Here is a 10,000-nt window from a genome sequence, read left to right as displayed (position 1 = left end):
GCTCCTACTACAACTCCTACCACAGATCCTACTACAACTCCTATTATAGCTCCTACCACAGCTCCTACTACAGCTCCTACCACAGCTCCTACCACAGCTCCTACCACAGCTCCTACTACAACTCCTATTGTAGCTCCTACCACAGCTCCTACTATAGCTCCTACCACAGCTCCTACTACAGCTCCTACTACAACTCCTATTGTAGCTCCTACCACAGCTCCTCCTATAGCTCCTGCCACAGCTCCTACCACAGCTCCTACCACAGCTCCTACTACAGCTCCTACCACAGCTCCTACCACAGCTCCTACCACATCTCCTACTACAGCTCCTACCATAGCTCCTACCACAGCTTCTACCACAGCTCCTACTACAGCTCCTACCACAGCTCCTACCACAGCTCCTACTACAGCTCCTACCACAGCTCCTACTACAGCTCCTACCACAGCTCCTACCACAGCTCCTACCACAGCTCCTACTACAGCTCCTACTACAGCTCCAACACAGCTCCTACTGAAATTGTTTGTCTCTTGCCGTAGATTACCGTACATATTTTTTCAGAAATAAAGTCCCAAGGTGACAGCTCTTTCCTCTTCTGCTCAGGCACTCTTACTGGGAGGCACTCAGGGAGGAGAGAGATGAGCCTCTTCACTAATCAGAGATTGGAGAGAAGAGAGAGTTGAAAAAGAGTGAGAGCGGACACAGAGAGAGAGAGAGAGAGAGAGAGAGAGAGAGAGAAGGAAGGGAAGACAGACAGGGAGAGAGAAAGAGGAGATCACCCCCACACTATATAAAGCAGAGCAGAATCTCTTAAGGGTCTGTCATTGATTAACCAATTCAAACCTCCCTTCAACTGTGCTACAGGGACACACACACACACACACACACACACACACTTCACATTCACACTTCACATCCACACTCCTCACACAAACACACTCAACACACACACACACACACACACACACACACCTCACTCACGCACATCCACTGGCCTGATCAATCTCATTAGTGAAAGACGGTCTCTCGAGAACCAGCAAACAAAGAAGAGAAATGTGACAATCTGCTCAGGCTCTATTGTGCACACGAGCCCGTGTACTTTTGCAACCAAAGTTTTTCGGTCTCCAGTTTCACTAAAATCTTCATCCCCTTCGTCCCCACGGCGTGATAAAAAATTATATCTTCCACACGAAACCGCAAAATCCACTACCAAGTGATGGAATTTACATGCCAAAGCAGTAGGTGGTGATGGGGGTAATTGGTGTCCGTTGGTGTTCTGACATCAAATTCGCCGCAAAGTATGAATCCTGAAGGGTGTTATTGATCATTTTATGAAATCCATTGACTTGTATTGACTTTCTGTTTAAAGTCAAATTGTCAAGTTCACATTTGTGTTTAGCTCACACAAAGACAATCATTAATTAATACACAAATACAACTTATTGAGCTGAATTTTTCAGTACCCTTGAGCAAAGAGTGTTTTAGTTATCGCTACACGATCTCCTCCTCCGTTCTCCATGGAGAGAGGAGGCAGGGAGCAGAGAGGAATCATAATAGAGTTATTCTATCTTCTCTCAGAGGGATGGAGATGAGGAAGATGAGGAAGGTGAGGAAGGAGGGATGATGTCAAACAAAGCCGGAGGAGAGTAACGTCTACCCCAGAGGGAAGAAGTGATGAGTCACAGCTCCGTCGTCATGTAGTACTCCACTCTCTCCTCCGCTCTCTCCTCTCTCCTTCTCTCCCCTCTGCTCTCACCTCTCCTCTGTTCTCTCCTCTGGTAAATGGTTAATGGACTACACTCATATAGCGCCTTTATCCAAAGCGCTCCCATTCACACACGCCGCTTTTCATCTCTAACTCAGAGCGGGGAGAGCAATCTGTTCATGGACTACAAGAACGCGTCATTGATACCTTTGACTGCGCATGTCAAAGGTATCAGTGACACGTTTTTTTCAAAGATGGCGCGGTTCAATAGGGCTTCACTCTAGATTTCGAATCCTGGGGGCCTGGTACCAACCTGCTCATTGGGAGCAATTTGGGGTTCAGTGTCTCACCTAAGGACACTTCGACATGTGGAGAGAGGAGGAGCCGGGATTTAAACCGCCGAACCTGCGGTCATTGGACGACCCGCTCAACCTCCTGAGCCACAGCCGCCAGCTGCTCTCTCCTCTGCTCTCCGCTCCTCTCCTCTCTTCTCCTCTCTCCTCTCGTCTCTTCTGTCCTCCTCTCCTCTCTCCTCCTTTCCTCTCTCCTCTGCTCTCTCCTCTCCTCTCTCCTCCTCCATCCCCTCCTCTCCTTTCTTCTCTGCTTTCTCCTCTCCTCTCCTCCTCTCTCCTCTGCTCGGCCTCGGGAACGCCCCACTCGCTATCTGGGATCTGAACCCTGGATCAGCCGGGGCTTAGACCTCAGGTGTGGATTTAAACCCCTGCAGGAATGGATCGGACCTCAAGAAAGGATCTGGGTGAGAGGGCACACCCAGGTGACCCCCCACGCACCCATGGGACACACAGAGGGGTTAAGGTTCTTACAACTCTGAGAGTTGGCGGCCGAGGATTTAGGTTAATTTGCTTGGCAACACCTTCACAATCTATAAATTGACTTCTGGGAAAACGACAGAGGTAATTAAAGTGAAGAGCTGTCGGGGGACCGGCTGGTTCTGACTCAAGTCTTTTTGGGGGACAGTTGTAGACCAGGATTTTATTTATAATCACCTGCTTCCTGTCTGTCTGAGCCCTGGTTCTGAGAGTCAAAGGATTTCTAGGTCTTCTCAGGTCAGCTCTGCTTGTCTCTTCTCTTCTGTCATCTATTGTCTCCCGTTCCTTCCATCATTCAGTGCATAACCAAGTTACGACATGTAACTGTACTGTAGTTATTGCAGCATCTGCAGGGAGCAAACACACACCTACACACACACACACCATCCACACACAGGCACCGTAACACACACACACCATCCACGCATGACAGACAGATACACACACACCATCCACACACAGGCACCGTAACACACACACACACACACACACACACATGCACAGCCGTCCTGACATCGTGCGGGAGGGAAGGCAGCATCCCCTCTTTCTCTCTCCCTCTCCCTTTCTTTCTCATCCTTCTGTTTCTCACACAAGTTATCTTTTTGTTTTACCAATATCACTCTCTCTTTCCCCCCCTGCTCCAACGACGGTCTCCAGTGCCTCCTGCGCACGACAAGCCGTCAGCATCTGTGCTCTAGGGCTGCACAATTAATCGTGAATTAATCGAAATCGCGATTATGACCTCCACAATTAACTAATCGCAAAAGGTCGCAATTAATGTGATTAATAATTTTGCTTTGAATTGAGTTTGCTAGGACTACACGGACGAATCACAGACAGTTATGCTGTCTGACCAATCACATGCGTTCCCGCTGAGTGCGCTGTGCGCAGCAATTTCACTGAGAAGACAGATAGCAGTAGGTCAAGACCAGTGTCACAAGAGTACCTGCAGCCGTGAGTAGTGAAAGAATGAGCGAAAACGAGGTCAGTGAGTTAGTAGCAAGAAAGGGATCAACGTCCGTGATTTGGGAGCATTTTGGTTATTATACATTAACATTATATTTTAAATATTAATCGCAATTATTAATCGCAATTACCATTTTGAAGCAAATAATCGCAATTATTATATTTTGTCATAATCGTGCAGCCCTACTGTGCTCATAGTATGCTCTTCTACGGTGCGTCATGTTGCACTTCCGAAGGTGCAGACCTACTGCTTCCCAGGGGCCAAGGTCTCTTCTATGGTGCGTCATGTTGCCGTTCCGAAGGTGCAGACCTACTGCTTCCCAGGGGCCAAGGTCTCAGACATCAATTCTGTCATCACATCTCTCATCAATCATCATTCCCTGGTCTCATCCGTCATCATCCATGTCGGGTCGAACAACATCAAGCTCCAGAAGTCTTAACGGCTGAAGGACTTCAAGGCCATGATTGGCACTGTTCTGAGGATAGGCAAGACCTGCGTCATCTCCGGTCCCTTCTCCTCCCCCCAATATGGTGACGCAAATACAGCAGGATTCGCTCCACATCTGGTTGAAAGGCTACTGCTGCCAGCTGAGGGTTCCTTTCATTGAGAACTTCACCACCTTCTGGAACCGACGGGACCTTTTTGACTGGGACGGCCTCCATCCCAGCAGATCTGGCGCTCGTCTGCTGTCAGTAAGTATGGACCTGGCTCTGAAGTCCTGCAAGGTCTGATGTGGGGTAAGTCTGATCCGTTTAAATGACTGTGTACTCCATGAATATAGACCTCCTGTTCCTACGGATCGGGGCTACATCAGGGCTTTCTGGTGATTGTCTACCTCTTCATGTGACAGCTAGCCCTCACACATACCCACTAGAATCATGGTTAGATTCCCTGTCCGTCATTCAAATTGGCCTGCCACATCTATTAGGCCTAGGCCTCAGGTGAATCACACTGATGTCCGTTGTGGTCCAATTATGAGATACCTGCGTCCCTTGCCCCAGGCCCCTGTCATTGTAAGCTCGGTCCCTTCTGAGTTAGAGTCCACTCCGGCTTGTCTAAATAATCCAACTGCCTTTAAGGAAAAGAGAAAGGGCTTGGGCTGAATCATTTAAACATAAGAAGCCTCCTTCAGCAACATTTATTTGATCATCTGAAAATCCTAGTCTCTCAGGCTGACCCTGATGTCCTGGTACTGTCTGAGTCCTGCTTAAAGAAGTCTGATAGTGACTCTTCCATAGCTGTGCAGCACTATAATGTATATAGAATCGATAGATTAGGCAGGGGTGGTGGGGTTGCTATGTATGTAAAATTGTGCCTGTCTGTCTCTGCTGTGAATGCCATTACCATCCCAAAGTGTTTTGAACTGCTTGTACTGAAGGTTAAATCGGGGCCTAGCAACTCATTATCGGTGGTTGTTGGCCTCCCAAGGCTGAGGTCAGTGCTATTGACAGAATTGCTGATATACTTTCCTTGTATTCAAATTCTGAGATGATTGTGTTGAGTGACTTTAATCTGGACTGGCGGAGTGTTGCTTCTGGCTACCTGAAGGAAATGAGCGGTAATCTCGCTTACTGAGCCCACTAGGCCGAATCCCAAAAATTATGATAATTCCACCCTTATTGATTTAATCTTTTCCAATAGATGTGACAGGATTTCTCCCTGAGGTGTTTTTGATTTGGGTATAAGTGTCCGACGGCTTGCGTTAGATCTACAAAGCAGAGGAGAAATCTTAGATCTTTCAATCCTTCATAGATGACATCACTGACTGTAATAGTCCATGATCGGTTGATTCTAATGACGTGCAAGTTGCCCTTGACTCTTTTGTAAAAACATTCAATTACTTTGTAGATAAACACGCCCCTTTTAAAAGAACTAGGATTAAATAGAGTTGTTCCATGGTTCTCTAGTGAGCTGTCTAACATAGGAACTGTGCCTGGTCCCGTGCCAGATGCACAGGGGCTACCCAAGACTGGCTTTCTTTTAGACAACTCAGAAATAAATGTACAACAGCTGTAAGGAAAGCTAAGTCGGATTACTTCTTGGATTTAGTCTCTAACTCATATTCAAACCCAGCTAAATTCTGGGGGGCAGGGAACCTATCTAAAAACAAATCCTCTAGCTCACTGACCTTGTGTATTAATGTGGAGGATCGTGTGATCTCTGATCCAAATGAAATTTGACTTGCTTTTAATAAGCACTTCTCTGAGGCAGGGCACTTATTTGATAGGTTGTATACTGGGCTTGCTCCCTTGGACGCCGACTGGTTGCATTCCCACTTTGGCACATGTCTCTCATTCCTCCTTCATCCCTTCACACCCAGCGAAACTCTAGGAATCTTGCAATCCGTAAATCCTAAGTGTTTTACTGGTGAGGACAATCTAGATTCGTTTTTTATAAAACTGGCAGCCCCAGTCATTAGTGAGCCGTTTTCATACATTTTTAATCTCTCCATTGCGTCAGGTATAGTTACGCAGGTTTGGAAATCTGCTCGGGTGGTGATAGGGATAAGCTGGACAGCTATCGTCCTATCTCAAGGTTACCATGCCTAGCCAAAGTTCTGGAGACCTTGGTAAATAACCAATTAAAATCAGTCATTCAGTTTTAAGTCCTCGCCAACTAATACTAGTACTATTTCAGCTGTCACTAATGACATAATCTGGGCATTAGACAACAGGAAGCAGTGCTGCCCTCTTTGTAGATCTTTCAAAAGCATTTGATACAGTCGATCACCAGCTGCTTTTAAACAGACTAGTATTGGTTTGGATAAAGATGCTTGTGACTGGTTTCAGGATTATCTGTCATCAAGGTGTCAGTAAGTAAAATTGGGTAACATTCAATCTGATTTCCTGTCTCTAGCTAAAGGTGTGCCCCAGGGTTCAGTGTTGGGTCCTGTCCTTTTCGCCATCTATATTAATGATATTGTCTCTACACTAACTGACTGTCATTTTCATGTATGTGCTTTATAATGATACAGTTGTCTACTGTATTGTGGATACTGTTCAGGAAGCCATTGTTAATCTGCAACTTGCTATTAATGTACTACAAGAAACTCACCAATCTTAAACTAGTCCTAAATCCTAGCAAATCTAAATGTATGTTGTTCACTAGAGCTAGGACTATTGATTATGGTCGACTCCATCTTTCAACTGCTAATTGCCTGCATATTGAGAGAATCACATAGTACAAATATCTTGGTTCATGGTTGGATGATAAACTCTCTTTCAAGTTTCATGTAGATAATCTAGCCTCTAAGCTGCGGCAGAAAATTGGCTTCCTGTACAGAAACCATTCTAGCTTTCCTATGTTCAGTAGGGAAAGAATTGCTCAAGGACTCTGTCTACCACTCCGCCCTAAGATTTATTACGGGTGATAGATATGACACTCACCACTGTGATCTTTATCATAAGGTGTGCTGTCCATCTCTTTCTCTAAGGCGTATCTACCCCTGGTATTTGTTTATTTTCAAAGCCATTATTGATCAACTTCCACCTTATTTCGTCTCTGTTGGACTGGAGCCTTGGCACCTACCAGACCCCATCTTATGATTGGCTTGTTCTCAGGGTTCCTCGAGTGCATTCTGAACTTGGAAAGGCTGCTTTTTTCCCATGATGCTCCTTATGGAATACCTTACAACAACAGCCTCTAAAGCTTGAGGTCCTTCCTCCACCCTCATCTGACCCTCTCTCCTCTCCTTTCACCTGCTTCCTTTCAACCTTTTCACTGTCCTCCCCTCTCTCTCTCTTTCTCTCTCTCTCCCCCCCCTCTCTCTCTCTCCACAACCCTTCCCTGTTCTAGTCCTCCCTTTCTCTCCTTCTTTCTCTCTCTCTTCTCCATCCTCTCTCCGTCCGTGTCAGTGAGTGATGGAGGAAGACAGACAGGCAGTAGTGTGTGTGTGTTTGTGTGTGTGTATGTGTATGAGGATGAGATTTACTGTAATGTAACCATGATATTCAGAGAGATTAGATTTTCTGTGATTGCTCTCTTTACCCCCCCCCCCCTCTCTCTCTCTTTCCTCTTCTCAGGACTGTTTCCAGGGTCTTACATCAGCATGATCATCAGAAACATTAGCATCTACTTTCGGTGTGATGCCAGACTGACAATCACACAAGAGAGACTTGATTAATGCTCGTTCCTCATTATCATACAGACACACATATGCACACACCCACACACAGACACACACACACACACACACACACATGCAGACACCAACAAACACACACACACACACAAACACAACACCAACACATTGTCTAATTATGTGTTTTACACAGATAATTAAGCCATTAACGTTCTAAGTGTTGCTGCCATGCTGGTATCAGCTCCTGTAAAATTCACTATCGTGCCGTCGCTGCCATGTTGACGTTACACACCTGAACCACGTCAGCCGTGTAGAACACGACACAGTCATGTAGACGAGCCTGTACTGTCATGTCCGCTCTGACTCTGCTGCCCCAGGCCTGGGCAGCCTCTCACTGGACGGTTACACAGAGAGAGAGAGAGAGAGAGAGAGAGAGAGAGAGAGAGACGGAGAGAAAGAGAGAGAGAGAGAGAGAGAGGGAGGAGAGAGAGAGAGAGGGAGGAGAGAGAGAAAGAGAGAGAGTCCAAAAAAATAGCGATAGAGAAGGAGAGGGGACAGAGAAAGACAGATAGAGAGACAGAGAGAGACAGAGAGAGGGAGGGAGAGAGAGAGAGAGAAAAGAGAGAGAGATATCTCTACCCATGAGGCAGACTTGACAGTGACAGACTGTCCGTACACAGCCTGGGGGTGTTGGGTGGGTGCACAAAGCTAAAGCATGTAAATGAGGTGCAAATGCAAATGCATGTGTGAGCCTCTACGCATGGCTGTGAGTGTGTGTGTGTGTGTGTGTGTGTGTGTGTGTGTGAGTGTATGTGTGAGTGTGTTCCACATGGGACCAGATAGCAAAAAAGGCTACACAAATACACGTGTGTATTGTAGGGGCAACTTGGGACACACAAACACACACACACAGACACACACAGATTTCTTCTCAAGCTTCTCTTTCTCTCTCTTTCTCTCTCTCTCTCTCTCTCTCTCTCTCTCTGAAGGTATCCATCCAGGCATCACCTCAGCGTGATGGAGAGACTTCCTCAAAGACGGATGATGGAGAGGAGGGGAGGGGGGGTGAAAAAGAGGAAAAGAAAAAGAAAATAAAGTATTTTCAAGGATAAACCATAGGATTAGATAAGACACTCCTCCTGGGCCATAAAGCCGGTGTGTGTGAGTGTGTGTGTGTGTGTGTGTGTGTGTTTCTGGGGAGAAGATCCGCTGCTCTGAGCACATTAGCTGCTCTGGTTGAACAAAAGCCTCTCACCTGCAGCCTTCATAATACAGTCCTGCGGGGATCTCTGCGTGTGTGCGCGCGTGTGTGTGTGTGGCGCGCGTATGTGCGCGGGTGTGTGTGCGCGCGAGCGTCGTGATCCTTACTCCGCATGCGATGACCCGTGTGTGTGCGTCGTCACCCTATATTCGTCCCCGCTGAGCAGCACGGTCATGTGGGATCTAGATTAGACGCCATTGTGGCGGCGTCGGCGTGCCGCTGTGCCGGATGACGCGTTATTGTGAGAGCCTCCTATCTCGACACGGCGGGGGCGGGAGTCCGTGCGAGGAGCGCCCCCCCGCCGTGAGCAGGAGTGGCCGGGACGCTGGGATTGGATTCGCTCCTCCGCTCTCTCCGTTATCTTGACGGAGACCTCGGGAGGGAGGGGGAGAGGAAGGATGAGGGGGAGAGGGGGAGGGGGAGGGGGGGTGGGCTGAGGACGAGGCTGTGGACAGAAACTAGGAAAGCACCAAAGTACCGGGAGACTTCTTCTTCCGTCTTGTTTTGTTTTTTTGGCCGCCTTGATTCCATCGCTGTCGAGCGCTGATGCATTCGCCCGGCGGTGTGTGTATGCGTGTGTGTTTTTGAGTTTGTGTGTGTGTGTGTGTGTGTGTGTGTGTGTGTGTGTGTGTGTGTGTGTGTGTGAGAGAGAGAGGGTGGAGGAGAGAGTGGTGGAGAGAGTTACAAAGAGGGAAGGAGAGAGAAAGGGATAGAGGGGGGAAAGAGAGTGAGGGGGAGAGAGAGAGAGAGAGAGTGAGGGGGGGAGAGCAAGAAGGAGAGAGAGGGAGAGAGGGAGAGAGGGAGGGAGTGAGAGAAAGAGGAGGAGGGAGTGGAGAGAGAACCGAGAGTCTTGCTCCTTGTCTGAGACTGTTAAATATTTGAGAGGCCCGCTGTGGAGAAGTGATGCAGTCAGAAACAGAGCTGTTAGGTGTGTGTGTGTGTGTGTGTGTGTGTGTGTGTGTGTGTGTGTGTGTGTGAGAGAGAGAGAGAGAGAAGAGAGAGAGAGAGAGAGAGAGAGAGAGAGAGAGAGAGAGAGAGAGAGAGAGAGAGCTGCTGAGGGAGACAGAGCTGGTAGCTGGACTAATTCAGCCATGAGCGAAAGAAAAGGAGCGCTTTCACTGTTTATTTATCTACCTGAGAGAGGGAGAGGAGGAGAGAG

The 10,000-nt window shown here is 47.6% G+C and overlaps 1 protein-coding gene across 1 annotated transcript in view; it reads right to left on the bottom strand.

The window, feature by feature from the left end:
- Positions 1-10,000, bottom strand: part of LOC311319512 (ephrin-A2-like) — a gene marked incomplete at both ends in the record, with an annotated part of 74,328 nt that overhangs the window by 63,679 nt on the left and 649 nt on the right. The window lies entirely within an intron of this gene.

The sequence above is a fragment of the Borostomias antarcticus genome (assembly GCF_949987555.1).
Source record: "Borostomias antarcticus genome assembly, chromosome: 16".
NCBI classification, from domain to species: domain Eukaryota; kingdom Metazoa; phylum Chordata; class Actinopteri; order Stomiiformes; family Stomiidae; genus Borostomias; species Borostomias antarcticus.
The sequence above is the reverse complement of the archived record's forward strand: the minus strand, read 5'-3'. Positions and strand labels throughout refer to the sequence as shown.